Consider the following 19,694-nt stretch of genomic DNA (forward strand, 5'->3'; position numbering starts at 1 on the left):
ATACCCAAGAACCAGGTCATCTTCCGGATTTCCATCCCCACCTCCAGCCAGAGCTTGTGGGTATTAGTTACCTTAGTAGAGGGAGAGAGTCAGGTGTTAATCGTTGAAGAGCCTTGTAGAGCTTTGCTAGGCATGAGAAGATGAGGATGAACTGGGAGTACTTTCCCGTGGATCTTCAAGGGGAGCTAAAGCTCTCAGTTATCATACATCATCCATACCAGTGCCTGTAGGGTTAATGCCAGCTTGAGCTTCACCACAGAGGAGTAGACTGGGATCCCCTACACAGAGAAATGCAGCTACAGGAAGCACTGTGCTGTGGGCTACGGGGACGCACACAGCACAAGGGCGTTGGTCTCTAGCCTTCACTAGGAATAACGTCTTCACAGTCCTGTCTCATCCCTGGGCTTCCATTTAGGTCCCTTCCCAAATAGTGCGGTGGCCAAGTCAACATGCTTCTAATTAAGCAAGGAATTATTTTGATTTTGTGTCTCGGAGATAGAGATGGCCCGGGAGAGGAAGAACGAAAGTCTTGAGATTTGAAAAGAAACTTACTGATGTCAGAATTTGTGGTGCTGGTGGCACACCCAAGTGGAAATGTCCAGCAGACAGTGGATACATGACACATGGGGAGGGCAGCGTGCCGGAGGCTCAGGGCCGTGATGGGTTCAGTTGAGGAAGGTGCTTTGAATGAGCCAAGCACATCCTGAAGTAGTTACAATCTAGTCCAGTGACTCTTCTGCCCAGAATTAATGCTCGCCTTTGGAAGGAGGTCCCGTGAGCAGTGACAGAAAGCAATATCACTGTTGGGCCGCTCTCCACCTTGTGGAACGGAGAGGAACTAGGACGCCCCACCCCTTTGTTCATGCCCACGAGGGCCTCACCCGGGTGAAGCCTCCTCCTGGCCACCCTGCCATGGCCACCAGGCTCCTCTACTGTGTGGCCCTTTGTCTCCTGGGAAGAGGTGAGTCCCCAGAAATAAACAATCAGCATATTTAGATATTTCCTGTTATAATTCCATTTATGTTCTTTATTCTGTCCCCAAATTCTGTCCCGTTCCACAGAGTTTACAGATGCTGGAGTCATCCAGACACCCAGGAACAAGGTGACAAAGATGGGACAAGAAGTAACCCTGAGATACGAGCCTATTTCTGGTCACAGAGCCCTTGACTGGTACAGACAGACCTCGGGGCAGGGACCGGGGCTGCTGATCTACTTCAACGATCGAGCTCCTGTGGACGACTCGGGGATGCCCAAGGAACGGTTCTCAGCAGAGATGACTGAGAAAACATTGTCCACCCTGAAGATCGAGCCCACAGAACCCAAGGACTCAGCCACATACCTGTGTGCCAGCAGTGTAGACACAGTGCTGCAGAGTCACTCCCTCCCTGTGCAGAAACCCCCCAGCTTCCCCTTCTGCCTCCAGCCCCCAGCTGTCCGGAGCAGTCTTTCGAAGCTTCTCCCGGTCAGCACAAGGACATGGGTCTGGTGTTCTCCATGTCTCTGGAGAAGGCGAGAAGAGCTACTTCTCAAGTTGCACAGTAGAAGACTTTTGGTAGGAAGACAATAGGGAATTGGTTTCTGCCATTCCTCACAAATTCTCACAGAAGGTAACGGAGTCCAACACTGAGGGCGAATGTCACCCACTGGGCTTTCAAGTGATTAAGCAAACTCAAAACCCTGCTGTCACATAGCCTCACGTAGCCTGGGTTCTCTTAAGTTAGTGGTCGATGCTCCCTCCCCCCTTCACCTTCAACCGAATGGTTACCCGGGCGTAGTTGTCTCCACAGACCCACCCAGCCCTTCCCATTTCTTCCAGCCCTCCTCGTTCTCAGTTTTCTGAACAGTCTTCCTTAATTGTAGCTAAATTATTTTCCACACTCTCATTTATTAAACTTTTCATTTAAAAATCACTGTAGGTTCACAGGAAGTTGCACCATAGAATGAAGAGTTCAGTAACCCGTCATCCAGTTTCTACCCAGGGTCGCATCTTCCATAATCATACTCCAGCTATCAAGACCAGGAAGGTGATGTTGGCCACGAGTGGGAAAGCAGCTCTACAGCATTTCTGTCACACGTGTAGGTTCACACAGCTGCCATCACAGGCAAGATGCAGAGCTGTTGCAAGATCACAAGATCTCCCTTTATAATGTCACACACACACACACACACACACATCACCCCTAACCCCTGGGAACCACTGATCTATTCTCTGAATCTATAATGTTGTCACTTGGAGTTTTATGAATGGAATCATATAGTGGGTGACGTCTTGAGATGGGCTTGGTCTCCTCAGCGTATCGCCGTTGTGATTCAGCCCTGTTGCTGCATTTATCCATAGTTCGTTTCCTTTGTCACTGGGTTGTGTTCCACAGCATGGAGGTACCACGGTTCGTTTAGCCATTCATCAATGGCAGGACATTCTGGTGGTTTCTAGGTTTTTGACTATGACAATAAAGCTTCTGTATATAAACTTTTATCCTCAGGGATCTGGGTGGACATAAGTTCTCATTTCTCTAGGACACATTTATGCCCAGGAGTGAGATTGCTGCGTTACCTGGTCAGTGTGTTCTTACCTTTGCAAGACACACCCAAATTATTTTCCAGAGTGGCTGTACCATGTGACCCTTCTAGAGATTGTTTGTTCGTTTGTTTATGAGAGAGAAAGAGAGTGCATGCACATCACGTGTGTACGGGGGAGGGGCAGAGGGAGAGGGAGAAACAGTCTCCCCGCTGAGCAGGGAACCTCACATGGTGCTTGATCCCAGGACCCTGAGATCATGCCCGGACCTGAAGGCAGACACTCCGGATTCGTTTCTTAATACAAGTCATTTCAACTTACATGTAACATTCCACTTTATTATTTCCACAACACACATGCAAAGAACTTAAAGACCCAGATGCTCTTTTCTTTGGATGTTTCTTCTTTTCAGAAATATTTGAATTCTTTCTATCCTTATCCGCCTGGGGGTCTGCCTCTTGAGTCTACTCATCACTGGCTGCTGATGTCTGATGCTGTGGCAGCCGTTCAGAAAGCTGTGAATCGGCTGCCAACTGCCTGATTCGTTAAAACACAGAGTTCCCAAGCAATGTCTCCCCCGGGGTACTTTATTCAACCAGTTCCGAATGCACACCCTGACTTCTCTGGGCATGTCCTTGTTGGATCCAGGACCACAGACTCTTCTCTGGATTTTGCCTGAAATTGATAGACATTACCTTGCAATTTATCCTGGTTGTGGTAATTCTCAAATTCCATAGTCTTATTTTTCACGGCTCTTCCGATGGCAGCCCACATACATGTAAGATTGTAACACAGTCAGCAACGCTTCAGTGGCATTTGGCTCTAAGAGGTCTGTGTTTTAAGTTTCACTGGAAATTCAAGACCATGTGAATACTGTCCTAGGACCCCAAATTTACTGTTGTAATCCTAGATTTGCAGTTCCCAGATCCTGACTTCCCAGTGGAAATGGAGTGGTAAGGATTTTAGTTCCTCTTCCTGGCATTAATTAATGGTATTTTTGGTTTGTGTGAGTGACCGTCATGGGCACTGGTGTCCCTTTTGCTTTTCGTTATTGCTTCTCAAGCATTTCTTGTCTCTCCTACCGTAAAACCCCCAACATCTTGGATGGCTTGCAACACCTAGATGATACTGGGCTTCTCGGTTTCTTCATTTGCTCACTTCAATGATCATTTCCTCCAATGCATCTCCGATACTCACATCCGCTCTTTATATTCTAGACCTGTAACCACAAACAGTTTGAACCACCTCCAAAATTGCTCTCTCAAGCATCCTATTCTCTCCCACAACCTCCTTTCCTTCCATCCCTGGTACTACCCTGCAGCAATTCTTCGAACCTATTAGAAACTGTAATAGTTTGTACTTGACTTTTCTTCTTCTCCTTCTACTGTATTAATACTTTTCATACCTGGGCGGGGGTGATGTCTACTTTCTGCCTCTTTGAGTGGCACAGAGAATCTAAAAGGTTCCTGACTCTCACCAAGCAGCATTACAATTGTAGCCTGTGTCTTGGGGTCTGTAAGGCCATCTGAACATAGGAGGCCTGTAAACTTTTCTTTTATTAAAAGAATTGGTGTTTTTTATTGCTTGTTAGTTTCATCCATCAATCATAGCTAAACTTTTTTTTTTTTTTTTAAGTAGTCTCCATGCTGGATGAGTTCAATGCAGGGCTTGAACTTATGACCCTGAGATCAAGACCTGAGCCGGGATCAAAAGTCAGATGCTTAACCCACTGAGCCACCCAGGTGCCCCCAATCATAGTCAACCTTTTGACAGCTACGAAAGCACCAAGAAAAGAAAAGTATGTTCCTAGAATGTATGATCTGATCTCATTTATGTGTGTTGTGCTTCATTTCACAGGCTTGAAAAAGTTACAAGAAAACTAAATATGTATATTTATTTATTTTGTAAGGATGATCAAGGTAAACTGTCAAAGGGACCATAATTTGCATAGTATGTAAGGTTATTTAAGAAAAATTAAATCAGTAGGGGCTCCTGGGTGGCTCAGTCCGTTTAGCATCCAACTCTTGATTTCGGCTGAGGTCATGATCCCAGGGTCATGAGATCGAGCCCCAATGTGGGGCTCCCAATTCAGTGGGGAGTCTACTTGGGATTCTCTCTCTCCCTCTCTCTCTGTCTCTCCCCCAGCTCATGTGCTCATTCTCTCTCTCTCTTTCTCTCTTTCAAATAAAGAAACAAATCATTAAAAAAAGAAAAGAAGAATTAAATCAGTAAAAGTCCTTATTTTAGTTTATATACGCTGGCATATGTTTGTTCAAGGAAGGAGGAAGCTGTAAAATGTACCTCTGAATATTTAGGATGAGGGTACAGAGGAAGAACAGGAAGAAGATAATTACCCTTGTCTTTATTCCAACTTTCTTTCTAAATTTAAAATACTCCTCTCCTCCTACACGATATATAGGTAATCTAAAAAGAAAAAGAAATTCACCAGTTAGAAGAGAGGAGAGAATTTATAGGCAGAGCAAGGAAGAGCCCACGCTATGGGGACCCACCAGGTTTCAGACCAAATCTAGGCCTCACAGTTGAGGCTGGCTTTTCAGTGCCCATATGACAGAGATGACACAGGACCTATAATGACATCTCCTGCATTCATCCTGGAGCCTCCCAATGGCCACAGGCTTTTTAGACTAAACGTTATTACAACACAAAGACCCTGAAATGCGGTTAGAAAACTAGGTATTTGGTCAGGCCTTAGAGTGTTAGAGAAAAGGGGAAAGTTAACAGAGAGAAATTGAAATTCCAGACTGTGTCTTACATGTTTGTGGAATCAAGCATTACCCTTCCTGTGTGAAATGGAAACCATACACTCAGAAACTGACAAAAAGGTCTACAACCATTGAAACTCTTGGGGACCCAACAGTAAGAAATTCATTATGGCCCTAGCCATAGGAAGCCTAGTGGACATCTGCTTCCACCCGAGAGGGATTAACAGGAGTCAGACTTAACCTCCTGTCTGAAACAGATAAGACAAACAAACATAATATATGATATAACAGTTTTCAAAACATGAATCAGGCAACAAGAGATGGCGATCCCTAAGGGATGGGAAACAACCAGGCTGAGCTCCATGGCCATCTACCTTGCTCCCTGGAGGGCGGCCATGATGGGGCCCAGGAAGGGAAACATAGGCAGAGCCTGGTGAGCAAACTGAGTTCAGAGTCTGAGTTGGAAATACAGGGACTGTAGGAGATAAGCTGCTTCTTCTTTCTACTGGCCACAAGGAGGCATTACGGTGTCACTGATAGCAGGGAGTTGTAGAGAATGTCCTGGATACTCTCTGAAGTGTAGGTATAAATAGAGGAATTGCAGGGTTCAACTTCTGTATTAAGGTGGGGATAGTTTGCAGCCATCAGTCATCCCTCTGTGACGCGCAGACAGCAAGACACAAAGATACTATCTCAACAGGTTTATAAATGATAGCTTAGCCAAAGCTCTTCCTGTGTTGAGGAAGCTCGGACCTGCCTTCTGGGTGTAAGAAATGAGGAGTGAGAGGCCCGGATGATCATGGGGCAGATACAGGAAGAGGGGCAATGAGAGGCGGCACCACACGGGATCCGGCCAAGCCCCGGTTCTGCTGCCAAGCGGAAGCTGGGTGTAATAGCACAACAAGGAGTGACCCTTGTCCTGGTGAAGCCACCTGCAGATGATCGTCACCTCCGGCAGATCTACCCGTCAGGGACCAGGGACTCCGCACCCCCATCTCTCCACCCAGACATCAGAGTCTGGGGCAGACAGACGCCCGGCTCCTGTGGTGGGCCTGCCGTGGCTCCCGGGCTGCTCCACTGTGCAGCCTTTCGTCTCCTTGGAGCAGGTGAGTCCTGGTCAGAAGACCAAAGCTATCTTGTCCTCAGTTTTGTACCCTTCTTTTATGACAGCAAGAGCAGTCTCCTTCTCAACTCTGTCTCTCCGTTTCCTTCCTCTCTCTCTGCAGGTCACATGGAGGCCATGGTCATCCAAAGCCCAAGATACCAGATTACGAGGGTGGGAAAACCAGTGACTCTGAGCTGTTCTCAGAATCTGAAACATGATTCCATGTATTGGTACCAACAGAAGCTGAGCCGAGCCCCAAAGCTGCCACTGTACGACTATGATACAGACCTGAGCAAAGAAGCAGATGCCTCGGATAACTTCCAATCCCGCCGGCACAACACTTCTTTCTGTTCTCTCAACGACCGCTCGGCAGGCTTGGGGGACTCAGCGGTGTATCTCCGTGCCAGCAGGAAAGACACAGAGCTACGGTGTTCCCTCTCCTCTGTGCGTAAACTTCTCTGTTTCCTGGGTCCAAGATCCGTCTCTAACCATCCCACCTGCTTCTCCTACAGCAATAGTAGGAAGTGGGTTTATGGCTGTCATCACCTGTCTGTAGACAGAAGTTGGGCAGAAACCTACGAAAACCACTGACAGTTAGGCCAAGAGGGGAAAAGTGGTTACACTCACCCCGTGTTCAGTTTGTGGTATTTTCCCAGGATCACCTTAGTCACCCATTCTGTTCTCTTCAGTACATAAATAGGAACTTTTTTTTAGTTGTTTTGTTTTTTAATTATAAGTTGGAGACCTGGAAATATGATATAGGGCAGGCCTGCCCAGACGAGAGGTGGCCCCATTCTCATGAATCCTTGCCTGAAGGGGAGGAAGGTGCCAGATTTGATGCAGAATGAACTGCCCGCACATGCATTATTCCCAGTGTATTTAACTGACCTGCATGATACAAATTCGCCTACGAACCATTCCAGTGGCACGCCGACAGGACACAGAGCCAAAGCTAGATGAGGTGCTTTAACAGATATATTAAAATGACTAGAATTTGCCCTACATTTTTAATATTAATTAAAAATATATCAAGTACTACAGCTTGTTTGAAATAAAAGGGGTTTCTGGAATGTATTAGAACAGCTTTCTAAAAGCCAGTGTGTATCTATGGCCTTTAAGAGACTGAAATATTTATGATGGCCGATTGAATAAACACACGCATCATCATTTCAGGAAAGAACAAGCGTCTGCTAGCTGTGGGATGCCTGCTTCACAGGATGGAACTGTGTCCTCGTTTTAATTCTGAAGAACACGTGGATATCCTACCAAGCTGTGGCTTATCACGTCAGCTCGTATGGTCATCGACAGCACCACGTGCTTCCAACCCTTTAACCAAGAGGCCAAGAAGTACTACCCGAGATCTTATTTGGTAACTAAGTAAAATTCAGAGAAGCTAAACGCTGTCATCCGGTCCCCCCACCATCACTACAGTGGTCTGCTTTTTCTTTCTTTCGCTCACCACACGTCCACACCTCTTTCCTCACAAATGATGACGGTTGCGCCTCTATGCTTCTGCCTTTGTTTCAAAATCTTCTTCTGTAAAATGAGATGTTGGGGCTAATATCTCTGGAGCCCTTCCCCTCATTCGTGACTCCATGACAAGGTTTAGGAGATTGATTCGTCTTGAGCTGAATGGCAAAAGAATTCAACCAGGGGGCAGATTAGAGATTCTTTAGATGATGTGAACACTTGACATCCTCTTGAAGAGAGGGGGGAGAGACACGAAGAGCAAAGACTCGCTTCACTCCGGCCCAGATAAAACACGAGGCCCAGGCTAAGGACACAGCTCTCCGTGCTCCTCGTGACTGGTCTGATCCTTACCCCGAGATGAGGGAGGGTGAGGTGGGAGGGGGTGTGATCTGCTGTAGCCAAGCAGAGCAGCAGAGAATTGCCTCGTTCTCTAGCAGGTAGGGTCACTGAAAGCATGAGGACACACCCAGGGAAGGAGGGAAATGAAAATCTTAGGAGAATCTGATAGAAAAAGCTGGAAAGTAAACACAAGACCATGTTGGATGCTCTGGGAGTTGGAAGAGAGTTGGGGAGCAAGAATGAGTAGTGTCTTATTTTATTTATTTTATTTTATTTTATTTACTTTATTGCGGCCAGAACACTTAACATGAGATCTACCCTCTTAAAATTTTGCATAATATGGTATATACATAGAATAGTATGTTATTAGCCTTGAAAGAGAAGGAAATCGGGCAACATGTGATGACATGAATGACCTTGAGGACGTTCTGCTGAGTGACCTAAGCCAGTCACAGAAGGACAGGTGCTGCACGATCCCACTTACGTGGGAAGGAATGGCTTCCTTCTTGGTCGATGCCTCGTTCCACCTGCAGCCTCCTCTAATCTCTCCCATTTATGCTCAGGGCTTTCATTTCCTAGCAGCCAAATGAGGGCATCTTGTAAGAGCAGAACCTCTGTGAAGAGCCAGCTCCATCAGATGGGGCGCCTGGGTGGCACAGCGGTTAAGCGTCTGCCTTCGGCTCAGAGCGTGATCCCAGCGTTATGGGATCGAGCCCCAACATCAGGCTCCTCTGCTATGAGCCTGCTTCTTCCTCTCCCACTCCCTGCTTGTGTTCCCTCTCTCACTGGCTGTCTCTATCTCTGCCGAATAAATAAATAAAATCTTAAAAAAAAAAAAAAAGAATTTTTACAGGCACCAACTATTTTCTGGAACTGACACCGATTCTTGTTCAGACAAAAATTCACTACCGCCCCTCTGTACATTTCTGGGGTTCTGTGTGTGGATTCCCCCTCCTTGGTTGTCTTCCTCGGTGATTCCAGCTGCTGGGTTCCCTCTAGCTTGTAACCTCTGTCTCCTCAACTGGGAAAATGGGCCGTGCCCTGTGTCTCCCCCTCACTGTGTGGACACGGCCCCATTTTTTTCTTGCTTTAGAATAATCACAGTCCTGTGCTGCCTGTTTTCCAATGACCGAGTACGGTTGTTTCCTATATTCTACTGTTTTGTTTTTCACTTGTATAGAGCACGACAACAAGGACTATTGGTGAAGTGATCACGTCACAGAGCAGGTGGTTATGGGCGGTGAAAAAGCCTCAGAGAAAGCTGCCCGCCTCTGTTCTTTCCCTAATGCCGTCATGTGCCCCGTATTCATCTGCTCCTTGGTCCTTTGGTTCCTGAGTGCAGGTAAGCCCCCGTTCTGAACTTGCCAGCCCCCAGCTCTAAACCTTTCGTCCTTGTCGCCAGACTCCCTCAGGGGCTAAGCCTCCAACTTCTGTCTGCTTTCTTCCCAGGCACCCTCAATGCAGAAGTCACCCAGACCCCAGGACACCTAGTCACAGGGAAAGGACAGAAAGCAGAAATGCACTGTGTCCCAATCAAAGGACACAGTTATGTTTTCTGGTATCAGCAGATCCCAGCAAAAGAGCTCAAGTTCTTGATTTCTTTCCAGGATGGCGTCATCTTGGATAAAACAGGAATGCCCGAGAAGAGATTTTCAGCTGTGTGTCCCCAAAACTCACCCTGTAGCCTAGAGATCAAGCCTACGGAGATGCAGGATTTAGCTGTGTATTTCTGCGCCAGCAGTGAATCCACAGTGGTAAATATTAGCTAATCTTAATACACAAACATCCTGGGCCTGGCTCAGGAAGCAGCTGGCATACTAGGTTGGAAGAAAATAATAGAAACTAACTAGAGCTAGCTTAAGCCAAATGGGAATTTATTGCAAGGCTAAATATATGGCCCATAGAACCCCAAAACAAGAACACAGGACTTTCTCAGGAGCAAAGTAGAATAAAGTCCTGGAACGATGACATGACTGATTTGACAGCTCTTATTTCTTTTTCCACCTTGTTGGTCCCATTGTTCTCTCCATTATTGTAAATTGTCTTTTCCAGTTTTTAAATCTCATAGCAACCGGAAGGTGGCAGATTCAAATGTCAGTCCTCCAGCCATATTGCGAAGGACCAACTTGACTTTCTCTCACGTAAGATCACAGACCCAGAAAACAGAAAACAATTTGATCCTATTTTACGCAAAAACATGCTCTTGGAAAATTCAGCTTTAGCCAAGGGGTCAGGTTATTTCAAACAACAGGGCAGCTGGAGGCCCGTCACTTTGACATTACGGATCACAGATGTCAAAGACAGGAATTCTCTAGTTAGGGGCCAGGACTCCCAATAGGTATCCATCACAGGAGAGGAGTACCAGATACAGAGAACATAGGAAAATAGAAGGAATTAGAAAGGGGATCGAGATCCTTACTTGTTTGAACAATGTCGGACCAAGTGAAGACTCTGGTTAATTTCTTTTCAAGGAGCTAAATCCAGGTAATACAAAAGCATGTTAATTGTCAGTGTGACAACTTCACACCCTACTAAGTCAGTAATTAGTTTCTATGGAGCTGAGGGAACAGACAGATTAATGTGTCCTCAGTGGAAAAATACCTGATGTGCAAACAATTGAAAACTGATGTGCAGACAATTGAAAAATCCCCTGGTATGTGATCCAAATTGTAATGAGGGACAATGCGTTCAACATCAACGGAAGGAAAGGAGGTATTCCTGCATTAACTCTACCTGGGGAGGTCACTGCAATTACATAGAACAGATACAGAATTCAAAATACCTCTGTTAAAATTTAATGATCCATCCTGTTTACAAAACTCTTCATTTCAGGACGCCTGGGGGGGGCTCAGTCATTTGAGCATCTGACTTTTGATTTTGGCTCAGGTCACGATCTCGGGGTTGTGGGATTGACCCCACGTCGGGCACCATGCTCAGTGGGGAGTCTGCTTAAGCTTCTCTCTCCCTCTGCGCCTCCCCCTGCTCACTCTCTCTCTCTCCTTCTGTATTTTTAAAAAATACTTCAAAAAACCCTGTTCGTTTCTAACCACCCACCACTTAGCTTTCGAGAAGTTGATATATTCTCTCTAGTCACTTCTGCTCTTATTTCAATAGAAGCTGAACCTGCTTGTCTTACCCTCAGAAGTCCAAACTTACTTCATTTCTCAGGCAAATTTTCATCCTGACCTCTTGAAACAGAAGCTCTCACTTTCCTGTCTACCTCATGTTATGGCTGTTTATTTCAGCTTCCTTTCCGAGCGCTCAAAAGTGAGTCCTGCTGAGTGTCCGTTTCTGTCCCTCTCCGAGTCACAATGTGATTACTGAGCCACACGTTGGCTTTCATCGCAGACAATTATTCCTCTGGGTGCCGTCTTCAGCTTCATGGAATAGTTCCATTCTTATGAAACTATTCTCTTTAATCTTAAAATTACAAACTTGTTGGACCAAAGGTTGTTCCTTTTTCCTCTTACTTTGTCTCTTTGAAGCATTTGACAGTATTGACTCTACCACAAACGCTGGAAACTTCTCTCGGTTTCACTCACCTCATTTTCAATTCGGTTTATTATTTCCCATCTATTCTTTCTTGTAAATGTAGTTTCCAGAACTTAAATCTATCCACTATTTATTCCCATTCCTAGGAAAATTCTTCTTTTTCCTTAAATTTTAACATTCTAATGTAACACCTTAAGTGGTCTTGTCTTTTGTTAGTTTGGCCTATTAAAAAATCTCCACTGGGGAGAAATTGAAACTGTTGTCTGAAGTAACTTCCTTCATCAGTATCACCTGAGGGACAGGTTAAACAGAAAGGATCAGAATTTTGAGTCAGAATTTCTGGAAGTGGGTTATAGGAATATATCTAATCTTACCAAGCCCCTCGTGGGGCTTATTCATGTTAAAGTTTGAGAACTTCTGCCAACCTTCTGCCAAGATTTGTCAAATAGCACTCTATCGCAGGGCTCGGTCACCATCTTCTTCTCACTCCTGTTATTCTCACTCTTTCCCCCTTTTCCACCTCCTCTTGTGTTTTCCTTAAACTTCACTTTTCCTAAGAATGCTCAAGTGGGTTTGGAGCCTGTTTACGTCATCCATGTAACAAAATAAACATGAGGTCACACATTTGGACCAACGTTCCCCCTTTCCTGTGGAAGGTGCCCTGAAGCTGTGGGTATTCCCAGGGACTGTGGCTTCACGGCCAGATCCTACCTTGCGGGGCCAAGGGAACCCAAAACTTCCATTCCTCTCTGCTGCTGTGTATCAGAAACCACTGCTGGAGAGCCTCATCCTGCCAGTGATCTTGCCTTGGACACCAGGTTCCTCTGCGGGGTGACTCTCTTCCACCTGGGGGCAAGTGAGCTTGGGAGTGCTTGGGAATTTGCGTCGATGTTTTCCTAGACCCACTCTCTATGGCTTCTGTCTTCTCCCACAGGACACACAGACTCTGCAGTCAGCCAGATCCCCAGCCACAGGATCACCAAAGATGGGACAGAGGAGGGTTCTGAGATGCGACCCAATTTCCGGTCACAGATTTGCTTACTGGTGCCCACAGAATCCGAGGCAGGGAATGGAGTTTCTGATTTCCTTCCGAACGAAAACACTGCAGCTGAGTTGGGATGCCCAAGGAACGGCTCTCAGCCGAAGGACCTAATGGAACATCTTCCACCCTAAGACCCATCCCACGGAGCTGGGGAACTCAGCTGTGATCTGCGTGCTGGCAGCCTTGGCACGGTGCAGTTGAGCAGTTCCCTCCAGTGTGCAAACTCACCGGCTCCTCTCCTCTCCCCTGAGCTCTAGGGAGACATTTGGAAAGGCCACTTCCCAGTCTTCTGCCTCAGAAGACAGAAAGACATAGGTGGGTTGCTGTGACTCCAGCTGCAAGCAGGAGAGGACAAGACAATGAATTAGCTCTTGAATTATGGGGTGGGCATGCTTTGGGACATGGGCTTCTGGAACTCCTAAAAAATGCAGAATTGGGTAGTCTGTGGATTCCAAGTTTAGAAATAAAGCCCCCCTCCCCCCCAAAATTTTTGACTACAGAAACCTGGTATCTGATAATGATATTATCTTACCCAAACTTCGAGAAATTCCTACTGATTTTACCTCAAACATGACTCCTCTGTAGAGTCTTTCCCTCCATGGAGGCCAATGACTTTCTTGTTTGTGGAACAGCAGAATGTTGACCACTGCAGGTCTAGTATAATCCTTTTGTCACATTCTGCCTCCTCCCCAAGACTGACCATCTCTCAAGGGCAGTGAGTTAATGGGAATAACAGGGAACAGCAACCACCACCCTCTTGAGGGGAAGGAAGCAAGACAAACACTGATGAGTAATCCCCACTCAGAGACTCTTTTGGGAAATTCAAGTCACAAATCCAGGGGAGTACAGAGTTTGACTCTATGATGTTACAAATTTCATGGCTCCCTTCTCTCTCTTGAGATGTCAGATCCACAGAGAGTGGAATTGGAGTCAAGATACCCACTTCCTTATCTAAACTCTGGCTTTTTTTTTTTTTTTTTAGCTGTAGGATGTTGGCAAGAGCCCTCACCCCCCTATGACTCAGAATTCTTCTCTTTAAAATTAGAAACTTGCACAACTTGCTCTCCAAGATTTGACATGTGGATGACTCAGGATATATCTCTCTTTTTCCCACACGTGGGACCATCAGGGGTTGCTGTGGAAGACATGTCGCTACCATCTGGGAATAACTGAGCAAACTGTCAACGTCGATAACGCAGATCCAGGGAAGACTTGGTTGGAAGGGGCAGTCTAGATCATTCCTGTATGCCTCAGCATTGGCACAGACTTGAAACGCGGTCATGTCAAAGAAAATGGTATCTATTTCCCCCCATCTCCCCCACAGCTCCCAGATGGCGGTACAGGAGTGCGTCAGAGAGACCACGTAGAGCGGACAGATGCTCTGGTTTTAAAGGGTCTGGTTCAGACAGTAAGCTAAGAAAGCCATTGCAGATTATGACACAAACTATAGCATCTCTCGGTTAACAGTAAATCGCTTCTTAATATTGTGGTGAATTCTGTTAAAGAAAATTTTATTCAGACATTTGTTAAAACGGTAAGGCCGGCTTCAGTCGGGAACCTGAGCAGCAGAGCACTGCAGCAGGGAGACAGATGGGGCTCAAAGCCAACACCGAACAGGAAAAATGAGAATTTATAGCCAAGAAGCAGGGACGGGGAGGGGAAGTGGATGGACAATTACCAAGAGGGTAAGGGGGGGTTCTGGGTAAACTGACTCGCAGGACTCTCACTGAAGGTACCCCAGGATGAACAGATGTCACCTGGGAGATAGTCACCGGAGACAAGAATTTGGTCCAATATCAAGGGTACTCATCTATGGAGGGCAGAAAATTCTGGCTAACTACCTCAGCAGGACTCTTACTAACTGGACTCTCGAGGACCGCCCAAGAATGGGACCTAACTGAAAAAGAGGAGAATGGACTCTTGAGACACAGAATGGACAAAATGTTAACACTGACCTGCTGTGAGAGGTGAGGGAGATGGAAGATGTGAAGATGCCCTTAGACTTCAAGAACAAATCTAGGGATCAAAGATGGAAGAGAATCTTCAGCAAAAGGTCATTTTGAAATTGGAGAACACTTGAGGCATCCCCGTGGATATTCTTATTACTAAAAGAAACTCCCGTTCTCTTCTTTACATGACCTGTGGCCTCACCCACTGCCGCCCCACACTCCAAGGCTCACACACACAGGTACTTGTGCAAATGCGTGCACACACCCACTAAGACATCCAAGGAGAGGCACACATCCGCTTGTCCTCCCCTCACTCCTCCCCAGCAGAGGGCAGTATGGGATTTAAAAAGCAGTCGAATCTAGTTTGTTTTCACTAACAATTTTGTCTTATTACTGCCCCCACTTAGCTAAATCTTGTTATATGTAGCAAGAGTACTCTTCTGGAGAAGTAAAACTAATCCATATTTCCGCTTTTATTATTAAGGGGCATATAATTGCCAATTAGTTTCTCAGGGAGATAATTTTCAAAAGAATAAAATATCTAGGCATAAATTGAACAAAAGAAACGAATAAGTTGTACGCTGAAAAGTACAAAACATTGCTTGAAAGAAATTAAAGACCCAAATAAATGGAAAGATAACCCATGACATGTATTGAAAGACTTTAATATTTTTGAGATGGCAAAAAAAACTCCCCAAAATGATCTACAGATTCAACTAAATCCCTGTCAAATTGCAAAATTCCAGCTATCTTTCCTTCCCCAGAAATTGACAAGTCAATGCTAAAATTCATATGAAAGTGTAAGATACCAAAATTAGCCAAACATTTTTTATTTTTTTTTAAATTTTTTTAATTTTTAATTTTTTTTTAAAGATTTTATTTGTTTATTCGACAGAGATAGAGACAGCCAGCGAGAGAGGGAACACAAGCAGGGGGAGTGGGATAGGAAGAAGCAGGCTCATAGCGGAGGAGCCTGATGTGGGGCTCGATCCCATAACGCCGGGATCACGCCCTGAGCCGAAGGCAGACGCTTAACGACTGAGCCACCCAGGCGCCCCCAAAACATTTTTTAAAAGAAGAAAAATGTTAGACAATACATACTCTCCCATTTCAAAACTTACCATGAAAGTACAGAAATCAAGACAATGTTGTACTGGAAGAGAATAATCAATGGAACAGAATCGAGAGTCTCAAATGCATACCTTTACGGGGAACTGATTTTAGATAAGAGCGCCAAGACTGTTAAATTGAGAAAGAATAGACTTCTTAGCCGGTGGTGCCGAGAATGCTGGGTATCCATGCGTAGAAGACTGAATTTGCAGGCCTTCCTCATACCATAGACAAGAATCAACTCAACGCTGACCAAAGACCTAAATGTAAAAGTGAAAGGTATAAAATACTTGGAAAACACAGGCATAAATCTTTATGACCATGGAATAGGCAATGATTTCTTGAACATACTACCAAAACCCAGACAGCCAAGATCAATTGGACTTCTTCAAACTTAAAGAATAGTTGAGCTTCAAAGGATACTTTCAAGAAAGATAAAGTCATCCCCCCAAAATCATAAATATTTGCAAATCACATACCTTGCAACGGACTTGCATCCAAAATATATATAGAAAACCTTGAAAATTCTCTGTATATTCTGGAAACAAGTCCCTTGTTTGGGAATTATTCATAATTTAAAAAAAAAAAAAAAAGGAAAGAATTCAAATGTTCATTAACTGGTGAATTAGCAAGCTGTGGTGTAGTCATATAATGGAATATTATTCAATCATAAAAGGGAGAGAAGTTCCCTTTTTTTTTTTTTTTTTTTAGATTTTTAAAATTTATTTGGACAGAGAGAGAGAGACAGCCAGCGAGAGAGGGAACACAAGCAGGAGGAGTGGAAGAGGAAGAAGCAGGCTCCCAGCGGAGGAGCCTGATGCGGGGCTCGATCCCAGAACTCCAGGATCACGCCCTGAGCCAAAGGCAGATGCTTAACAACTGAGCCACCCAGGCGCCCTGGGAAAGAAGTTCTGATACGTGCTATAACATAGATGGACCTTGAAAAAAATATGCTAAATGAAAGAAGTTAGGCACAAAAGGGCACATAGTATGTGACTCCACTTATGTAAAAGTCCAGAATAGGCAAACCTCGGGGACAAAATGCAGAGTAATGGTTGCCAAGGGCTGAAGACAAGAGTAAATGCAGAGTGACTTCTCATTGGTACAGAGTTTCTTTTTGGATGATGAGAAAGTTCTAGAATTATATGGTATTGTTGTTTGCACAGGTTTATAAATACTAAAACCCACTGAATTGTACCCTTTGAAATGGTGAATTTTATGGCATGTGAATTATTATCTCAATTTAAAAAAAGATCTGAAAGCTTAACTTAAAAATGTTCAAGTACTGTAGCTTGAATTTCAGAAAAATAGAGCCTATTTTCAAGAGATACCATTGCGAATAGGGGAATGGGTTGTATAATTTGTATTGTGTATCAACTTTATTGATGAACTTGCCAATCTTCTAAAAATATAAGACATTTTATAAACTTCCCCGTCAATGCACTCTGTAAGTGGCCTAAGGAGTTAACTGATGATGATGTATGTAATAATATAGACGAGTCTCAAAATAATTACGGTGTTGGAAATAAGCCAGACAGAAGAAAATGCATACTATTTTGTTCCGTTTATATGAAGATCTAGAAAATGCAAGCAAATCTTTATTGACAGAAAGCAGATCCCTGGTTGCCTAGGGATGGGATAGGTGTGGGAAGTGTTGGGAGGGAAGGCTTACAACAGGACAGAAAGAAACTTTTTGGGGTGATGGATATGTTCGCTTCCTTGACAGTGGTGGTGGTTCCCTGTTTGCATACATACATCAAAACTATTTAAATGTGTGCAGTTTATCTGTATGTCAGTTTTACCTCAATAAAACTGATTTAAAATTAGGATATAATTGACATGTAACATGTAAGCTGAAGATGTACGGTGTGTTGATTTGATACGTTTGTATATCACAACGTGACCACCACTATTGTATTACTTAACACTTCTCTCACATCACATAATCATTATTTCCTTCTGTGGGGTGAAAACAATTAAGATCTGAAAATGGAAGTTTGACCAGGTAAGTTCCAGGTGGCAAAGACAATTACGTACATTGTAGGAATCGTCCCACAGCCCTGTCAGCCGCCTAGCTGGGGTGTTGGCCCTGCCAGGTAGACCAGATCCTCACCATCAGTCTTCAGGACACCTGCATCTTAACTCCTCTCATTCAAACACACAAGCCATGGCTTGCCCCCATGGACACTCGTCATGATGTTTGATGGGTAGCTGAGACCAGAGGGAAAAGGTTTGGTTTGGAACATGTAGTAATGAGCAGGAGAGAGTAAAAGGAACAGTAGGGCACCTGCTTCTTGAGCTGATGGAATCATTCACAAGTTCCTTGGTGAGATTCTGCACATAAGCAGTTTGCTTTGGGCCCTAAGTAACAAGGACACCTCAGCGATGAGAAGGAGACAACTCATTCCCCCACATCGGTATAAACTCCAGCGCGGCCCATGCGGCCTGAGGACCAGTGTGTCCGGCAGCACCCAGGAAGAGTCCCTTCGGGCTGGGTGTGGGTGCTCAGCGATGGGCATCTTCTCAGTAGCATTGGTGAAACTAGAGCATGTCGGGGAGAAATAACTGAGACGATTCTAAGTGGTGATGGCAGCTTAAATTGTACATTCTGGGAGCCTGCGGAATACTTCCCAAAATAATAGAAACCCTTTCAGACAGGCCTAGAATCCTGCTATTAATAAGGAGAGGCCATGAGCCACTGTTATTTGGACACTGAAAAAATTTTGTTTTAAAAGATTTTTTTATTTATGTACTTGACAGAGAAAGAGAGACAGCCAGCGAGAGAGGGAACACAAGCAGGGGGAGTGGGAGAGGAAGCAGCAGGCTCCCAACGGAGCAGGGAGCCCAATGCGGGGCTCGATCCCAGGACTCTGGGATCATGCCCTGAGCGGAAGGCAGACGCTTAATGACTGAGCCACCCAGGCGCCCCAGGGATACTAAAAATTAACATGATCTTATTTATTACTCAAAGCCTGGAGGGTCCGAGGTATTCAGATTACATCTCCCAGGGACTCTGTCAATTCTAATAGGGTAGGACTGTGCCTTATTTATCCTTGTATCTTCCTTTCACTATGCCTAGAACAAAGGAGGTTTTCACATAATTTTTATTCAGTGCTACAGGTTAGGAAAGGAAGACAGAAGAATGGAAGAAAGGAAGATCCCTCAAATACAGGTATCACATCCATGATTAAAGAGAACAGTGGGGGGGGGTTCAGTTGGTTAAGCATCCAACACTTGATATCGGCTCAGGTCATGATCTCGGGGTCATGAGATCAAGCTTTGCATCAGACTCTGCACTGAGCATGGAGCCTGCTTGGGATTCTCTCTCTCCTCCTCCCTCTCCCTGGCCCCTCCTCCACTCACTCGTGCATGCACACGTGCATGCGCGTGCACTTTCCCTCTCTCAAGCTCTAAAAAAAAAAAAAAGAAAGGGGGCGCCTGGGTGGCACAGCGGTTAAGCGTCTGCCTTCGGCTCAGGGCATGATCCCTGCGTTATGGGATCGAGCCCCACATCAGGCTCCTCTGCTATGAGCCTGCTTCTTCCTCTCCCACTCCCCCTGCTCGTGTTCCCTCTCTCGCTGGCTGTCTCTATCTCTGTCAAATAAATAAATAAAATCTTTAAAAAAAAAAAAAAGAGAGACTAGTGCAGACAGATAAATCAAATTGGGGACACAAGGTGAGAGGGAGAGTTTACAGTTTTTCTAATGCCTCTTCTTTGAATTATTATTCAAAGAATAATTATTATCTCTTCTTTGAATTATATCAAAAATTCAGGAAGAATAACAAAAGATGAGAAAGTGAGTTATAAACTATAAAATGAGCTTCCCTCAAGATGCTTGAAACCATTGCTTAGCTGAGGAGGAGGAAGAAAGAAGGAAACAGAATCAAAGCATTTCCCGTCTCTAACTTTTTCGCCAGCACCCGGTTTCCACTTCCCTGTTCCTCA

At 45.0% G+C, this 19,694-nt stretch overlaps 2 long non-coding RNA genes and 1 gene segment (V, D, J or C); 1 reads left to right on the forward strand and 2 right to left on the reverse strand.

Annotated features, from left to right (window-relative positions):
* The window catches only part of LOC117795175, a 140,080-nt gene that overhangs the window by 32,271 nt on the left and 88,115 nt on the right, over nt 1–19,694 (reverse strand). The gene's annotated exons all lie outside the window — the stretch shown is intronic.
* The window catches only part of LOC109490378, a 139,661-nt gene that overhangs the window by 26,921 nt on the left and 93,046 nt on the right, over nt 1–19,694 (forward strand).
* On the reverse strand, nt 3,709–16,483 carry LOC117795165. Its single transcript, XR_004619014.1, has 6 exons — nt 15,841–16,483; nt 14,645–14,705; nt 7,806–7,974; nt 6,635–6,921; nt 4,873–4,942; nt 3,709–3,737 (listed from the first exon to the last, which is right to left on the reverse strand). It is a non-coding gene; the product is annotated as an uncharacterized LOC117795165 (long non-coding RNA).

This window comes from Ailuropoda melanoleuca, chromosome 1, assembly GCF_002007445.2.
Source record: "Ailuropoda melanoleuca isolate Jingjing chromosome 1, ASM200744v2, whole genome shotgun sequence".
In the NCBI taxonomy this organism is placed as follows: Eukaryota; Metazoa; Chordata; class Mammalia; order Carnivora; family Ursidae; genus Ailuropoda; species Ailuropoda melanoleuca.